The following is a 6,937-nucleotide window of genomic DNA, read 5'->3' as shown; positions in this document are numbered from 1 at the left end:
AGAAGGGCCTAAATGTGGATGTGAGCAATGAGTCCCTCAAGCCAACTTGTAATCCAGGTGCCGTTTGGGAAGGAAAGAGAAGGTTCCACTTGTCTCTTCTTCAGAAGCAGGTGAGTAAAAATCCAGCCTTTTTTACCTTCTAAAATGGTGGTCCTTTTTCTCCCAGTGTCCTGGTTGGCTTGGTGTTTTTAATTGTTTTGTATCGTTGCTGTGATCTTCCGTCCTCCGTGAGGTTTAAAATAACAAACTTTATTGAAGTTACTTTAAAAGACTTGGTGCAGAAAAGAAAGAAAGTAAAAAGAGATTCCCTTAAAATCCTAACGTTTCGCAAATAAAATGCTTCCTCAGAGGAGTATCAACTGGAGTGGGGAGTTAAACTGCCTTATATACCAGTGAGTGAATGGGTGTGGTATCTGAAATGTGACCTCACTCAGTAAAAAGAATGTTGATTGGTGGATGCTTTGCACCTCCCAGGAAAAGCTTCATCTGGAGTCTTAATTTTCCCTTCCAAAGGAAGGTGTGACATGGCAGTCTCTGGTTGGTCAGCTTAACATTGAGACTGCCATTTTGTTTTTCAAATTAAAAGTCACAGTAGGTTTAGGTGTTAAAATGGGCTATAGCTAAAGAAAAAGAAGAAAAAGAAGAAGAGGAAAAAGAGGAAGAGAAAAAAATTAATCATACCGCCCCATCCCGAAAGTTCAATGGCACTGGCTAGGTTAGGTTTAGGACAAAAGATGTTTAGTAAAGGGAAAGTCCCTTTTGGTGCACTGGCCTAAAGAAACTTGGATGGGGACAGTAAACAAAAAAGGAAAAGAAAGAAAAAAAGGAATGCGTGAGAATTGTGAAGAGCATGAATCTGGGTAGGTATGATAGATGTATTGATGTAATTATTTATTTATTTATAAATTTATTCATTTTCTTAATTGCAGGTCTCCAGGAACTCCCTGTGGGTGGAATCTACTGTTTAATCTACATGAATGGCGGTAAGTATGGAAAAAGGATCCTAAAAAGGTAAGTGTTAGAAGATAATAATGATATTTATGGAATTAATAAATAAGGGGAAAGGGAGAAAAGAGGGGAAAGTGTAGTAGAGGAGAGGGGAAGGGGGAAGAGAAAGAGACACAAGAAAGGTAAAGGTTGGGTTTAGGGCTAGGAAAAGGTATAGGGGTAGGTTAAGGTTAGGGTAAGGGTTTGGGGTAGGAGAATGGGATAGGGGAAGGGGCGGAGGTTAGGGTTAGGTGTTAGGTTGGGGTCAGGGTTGGGGTTAGGTGTGGGGTTAAGGTTAGGTATGGGAGAGGTGTTGGGTTAAGGTTAGGTATGGGAGAGGCGTTGGGTTAAGGTTAGGTATGGGAGAGGCGTTGGGTTAAGGTTAGGTATAGGATAGGGGTTGGGTTAGGGATGGGAGAGGTGTTGGGTTAAGGTTAGAATAGGAGTAGAGGTAAGGGAATGGAGTGAAGATAAGGATAAAGGTTATGATTAGAGATGACAAAATAGGAACAATGAAAATAAATAAAGAGAGAGTCAAGTATATGGAGTATTAAGTGCTAAGAGGTAAGTGCCATGAAAAATTGAAAAATCAATCAAAATAATAAGTGCTATAGAAAACCACTGCAACCCACACATAAATAAAAATAAAATAAGAAATAAACCTCCATAACTCTAGAGACATCTTTTTATTATAATATAATAATAATAATAATAAAACATATAAATAGACCATAATATTGCTGATGAGAATGATGATGATTGAAAACAGTGGGGTCCCGGAGACCTGCAGCTGATGAAATTGTAACCTGCTATAAACCGTCAAAACAAACCCTCAAAGTTAAAATATGTGCATTATATGACCTTGAAGACCTTCAACTAGTGTGACTTACCCTTTTACATTAGGTCCCATGAGAATCCATGTTTTCAGTCAGTGCACTTTGTTCTTTCAAAGAGGTTTTTGTGTTATGACCACATAGGATCTAGTTGTTCTGTCCAATGATCGAATATCAATTGTGCTGTCCCAGCTGTCCAATGTATGTGGTCCCTATGAACTTTGAAAAGTGGCGGGCTTACTTCAAACAATGGATTCTCATGGGACGTAATGAATTCATTAAGTTCCTCCAGATTAGTCAGCTCCTGGTCGGGCAAAGACATCGAAAAATGAATGGCTGCTGTGTGAATAATGGCCTTAGGAAAAGCTGTACGGGCCGCCTTCCACAGGCCCTGTAACTGTTTAATGGAAGTCTTGTGTGGTTGTTGGTGTCTGTTGAAAATACCTGCCGCTAATATGACCTGCTGTGTGTGTGGATGTGGTGGGAGTTTTCTTAGGACTTTCGTGAGATGTAAAAAGTTAGCCTCCGGAAAACTATCTACCTGTATGTCTGTGTTCTTGATTGAGGGGATGCGACTTAGATTGGAATCCCCTATGAAAACTATGGGTTTGTGTATTGTAATGAACCAGTCTGATGCTTTTCTGTTTGTGTTGATGTGTCTGTGTGGAGCGTCCCTGAGTGGGACCCTATCCAAAGGCCCTTCGTTTGAGGAGTCGGAGGACACTCTAGATGGCTTGGCCACTGCAAGAGGCTTAGATTGGAGGGAGGATTCAGAACGGGTTTTAGGTGGAGAAGATTTCTCTTCACGTCGCCCCATCATCCTTATCCCCTTCTGCCTAGCACTGGTTTCAGCCGTGTCCCCGTCATTCTCCCCAAACGTAGTAACAGTTCTAAAATGAGAGATGTGGTAAAGGTTAGTATTGTTGTGTTTGTTTTGTGGTTCTACTATAGAAGGTGATAGTGATGCAGAAGAGAAAGATGGTGATACCGAGTGTTCAATGTTGTGTTGAGGTGGTTTTTGGTGGACCTGGCCCTGTGGAGTAGCGGCCTTCTGGAGTGAAGTGGCATGTGAGGGGCCCGCTGTGTCCAACGATTGGGACTGTTTGTCTATGATGATCTGTTTGCAGGCAGTCAAAGTACTGTCAAATAATTTTAGTTTATACCTATTGCGGGCCCACTTCACTGCCACCTGCCACTCCAGATCCTCAAGGTTAGTGATCTGTCCTAAAAGGTTATGGATGACTGTAGTGTAGTGTTCCTGTAAAATTACCATGTTATTGTACATCCAGTCAGTTGTGTTGTGTATGATCTTATCAGTAGTGATGTTATTAGGTGAAGATGGTTTGATAACTGAGTGAGTTTTTTAACTTGTCTGACCATCCCTGTTGGGAAGGTGACTGTATCTAATGAATTTTTAACTGTTTCCATGTGATGTTGTGCCTGTATGAGTTTGAAATAGGTTTTTGTAAGAACTTTGTCCCATGTGACCTTACTGTTGTGTGATGTGGCTGTCTGCATACTGTGTGATGTGGATGTCTGCACATGTTCCCCATCTCCAGTTGGACGTTGGTCTCTTAAAACTGAAAATCTATTCTGCAAAGTAATCATGATTATAAAAACAAAAGAGGAAGATAAACACAGTAAAAATGAAAACTAACAAACCAGAAAATAAAATTGTTATCGCCCAACTTACTCAAATGGAGGAATGAGTTGGGTTCAAACAAAAAACGGGTTTAGGCAGAAGGGCCTAAATGTGGATGTGAGCAATGAGTCCCTCAAGCCAACTTGTAATCCAGGTGCCGTTTGGGAAGGAAAGAGAAGGTTCCACTTGTCTCTTCTTCAGAAGCAGGTGAGTAAAAATCCAGCCTTTTTTACCTTCTAAAATGGTGGTCCTTTTTCTCCCAGTGTCCTGGTTGGCTTGGTGTTTTTAATTGTTTTGTATCGTTGCTGTGATCTTCCGTCCTCCGTGAGGTTTAAAATAACAAACTTTATTGAAGTTACTTTAAAAGACTTGGTGCAGAAAAGAAAGAAAGTAAAAAGAGATTCCCTTAAAATCCTAACGTTTCGCAAATAAAATGCTTCCTCAGAGGAGTATCAACTGGAGTGGGGAGTTAAACTGCCTTATATACCAGTGAGTGAATGGGTGTGGTATCTGAAATGTGACCTCACTCAGTAAAAAGAATGTTGATTGGTGGATGCTTTGCACCTCCCAGGAACAGCTTCATCTGGAGTCCTAATTTTCCCTCCACAATGAGGGTGCGACATGGCAGTCTCTGGTTGGTCAATTTAGCCTAGAGACTGCCATTTTGTTTTTCAAATTAAAAGTCACAGTAGGTTTATGTGCTACAAAAGGCTATGGTTAGAGAAAAAGAAAAATAATTATTAATCATACTGCCCCATCCCGAAAGTTCAATGGCACTGGCTAGGTTAGGTTTAAGATAGAAGATGTTTAATAAAGGGAAAGTCCCTTTTGGTGCACTGGCCTAAAGAAACCTGGATGGGGACAGTAAACAAAAAAGGAAGAAAAAGGAAAAGAAATTGTGGAAATTGTGAAAAGTATAAATCCGGGTAGGTTTAATTGACGTATTGATTTAATTATTTATTTATAAATGTATTTATTTGTTTGTTTTCTTCATTGCAGGTCTCCAGGAACTCCCTGTGGATAGAATAAACTGTCTAATCTACATGGATGGCGGTAAGTATAGAAGGGGAATCCTATAAAGGTAAGTATTAGAAAATAATGATTTTTATAGAATTACTAGGCAAGGGGAAAGGGAGAAAAGAGGGGGTAGTATAGTAGAGGAGAGGGGAGGGGGGGAAAGAGAAAGAGACACAAGAAAGGTAAAGGTTGGGTTTAGGGATAGGAAAAGGTGTAGGGGTAGGTTAAGGTTAGGGTAAGGGTTGAAGGTAGGAGAATAGGGTAGGGAGCGAAGGTTGGGGTTAGGTGTTAGGTTGGGGTTAGGGTTGGGGTTAGGTGTTAGGTTAAGGTTAGGTATGGGGGAGATGTTGGGTTAAGGTTAGGTATGGGAGAGGTGTTGGGTTAAGGTTAGGTATGGGATAGGTGTTGGGTTAAGGTTAGGTATGGGATAGGTGTTGGGTTAAGGTTAGGTATGGGATAGGGGTTGGGTTAGGTATGGGAGAGGTGTTGGGTTAAGGTTGGAATAGGAGTAGAGGTAAGGGAATAGAGTGAAGATAAGGGTAAAGGTTATGATTAGAGATGACAAAATAGGAACAATGAAAATAAATAAAGAGAGAGTCAAGTATATGGAGTATTAAGTGCTAAGAGGTAAGTGCCATGAAAAATTGAAAAATCAATCAAAATAATAAGTGCTATAGAAAACCACTGCAACCCACACATAAATAAAAATAAAATAAGAAATAAACCTCCATAACTCTAGAGACATCTTTTTATTATAATATAATAATAATAATAATAAAACATATAAATAGACCATAATATTGCTGATGAGAATGATGATGATTGAAAACAGTGGGGTCCCGGAGACCTGCAGCTGATGAAATTGTAACCTGCTATAAACCGTCAAAACAAACCCTCAAAGTTAAAATATGTGCATTATATGACCTTGAAGACCTTCAACTAGTGTGACTTACCCTTTTACATTAGGTCCCATGAGAATCCATGTTTTCAGTCAGTGCACTTTGTTCTTTCAAAGAGGTTTTTGTGTTATGACCACATAGGATCTAGTTGTTCTGTCCAATGATCGAATATCAATTGTGCTGTCCCAGCTGTCCAATGTATGTGGTCCCTTTGAACTTTGAAAAGTCGCGGGCTTACTTCAAGCAATGGATTCTCATGGGACGTAATGTATTCATTAAGTTCCTCCAGATTAGCCAGCTCCTGGTCGGGCAAAGACATCGAAAAATGAACGGCTGCTGTGTGAATAGCGGCCTTGGGAAAAGCTGTACGGGCCGCCTTCCACAGGCCCTGTAACTGTTTAATGGAAGTCTTGTGTGGTTGTTGGTGTCTGTTGAAAATACCTGCCGCTAATATGACCTGCTGTGTGTGTGGATGTGGTGGGAGTTTTCTTAGGACTTTAGTGAGATGTAAAAAGTTAGCCTCCGGAAAACTATCTACCTGTATGTCTGTGTTCTTGATTGAGGGGATGCGACTCAGATTAGAATCCCCTATGAAGACTATGGGTTTGTGTATTTTAATGAACCAGTCTGATGCTTTTCTGTTTGTGTTGATGTGTCTGTATGGAGCGTCCCTGAGCGGGACCCTATCCAAAAGCTCTTCGTTTGAGGAGTCGGAGGACACTCTGGATGGCTTGGCCACTGCAAGAGGCTTAGATTGGAGGGAGGATTCAGAACGGGTTTTAGGTGGAGAAGATTTCTCTTCACGTCGCCCCATCATCCTTATCCCCTTCTGCCTAGCAGTGGTTTCAGCCGTGTCCCCGTCATTCTCCTCAAACGTGGTAACAGTTCTAGAATGAGAGATGTGGTGAGAGTTAGTATTGTTGTATGTGTTATGTGGTTCTACTATAGAAGGTGATAGTGATGCAGAAGAGAAAGATGGTGATACCGAGTGTTCAATGTTGTGTTGAGGTGGTTTTTGGTGGACCTGGCCCTGTGGAGTAGCGGCCTTCTGGAGTGAAGTGGCATGTGAGGGGCCCGCTGTGTCCAACGATTGGGACTGTTTATCTATAATGATTTGTTTGCAGGCAGTCAAAGTACTGTCAAATAATTTTAGTTTATACCTATTGCGGGCCCACTTCACTGCCACCTGCCACTCCAGATCCTCAAGGTTAGTGATCTGTCCTAAAAGGTTATGGATGACTGTAGTGTAGTGTTCCTGTAAAATTACCATGTTATTGTACATCCAGTCAGTTGTGTTGTGTATGATTCTGTCAGTGGTAATGTTATTGGGTGAAGATGGTTTGATGAACTGAGTGAGTTTTTTAACTTGTTTGACCATCCCTGTTGGGAAGGTGACTGTATCTAATGAATTTTGAACTGTTTCCATGTGATGTTGTGCCTGTATGAGTTTGAAATAGGTTTTTGTAAGAACTTTGTCCCACGTGACCTTACTGTGGTGTGATGTGGCTGTCTGCATACTGTGTGATGTGGATGTCTGCACGTGTTCCCCATCTCCAGTT

Source organism: Tachysurus vachellii, chromosome 19 (assembly GCF_030014155.1).
Source record: "Tachysurus vachellii isolate PV-2020 chromosome 19, HZAU_Pvac_v1, whole genome shotgun sequence".
Lineage (NCBI taxonomy): Eukaryota > Metazoa > Chordata > Actinopteri > Siluriformes > Bagridae > Tachysurus > Tachysurus vachellii.
This window is presented reverse-complemented; position numbering follows the sequence as displayed.